General features: G+C 57.8%; 1 protein-coding gene across 1 annotated transcript in view; it reads right to left on the reverse strand.

Annotated features, from left to right (window-relative positions):
* INCENP (inner centromere protein antigens 135/155kDa) overlaps positions 1-204 on the reverse strand; it is a 32,120-nt gene that overhangs the window by 6,819 nt on the left and 25,097 nt on the right. The gene's annotated exons all lie outside the window — the stretch shown is intronic.

Here is a 204-nt window from a genome sequence, read left to right on the forward strand (position 1 = left end):
CTGAGGGGCCCCCCGCAACAACTTTTCCTGCTGCAGCATGTTTACAGACTGGAGCCAGACCCTGGACCTGGGGGACACTGGGCGGGTCACACGAGCCCTCTGGCCTGGTTTGTCCTCGTTGATAAAACATGGACAACAGTTATGCCCCCCCTCATGAGACTGCTGGGCTTATATACACGTCGCACTTAGAACAGTGGCTGGGGC

Source organism: Bison bison, unplaced genomic scaffold, assembly GCF_000754665.1.
Source record: "Bison bison bison isolate TAMUID 2011002044 unplaced genomic scaffold, Bison_UMD1.0 scf7180017864334, whole genome shotgun sequence".
NCBI classification, from domain to species: domain Eukaryota; kingdom Metazoa; phylum Chordata; class Mammalia; order Artiodactyla; family Bovidae; genus Bison; species Bison bison.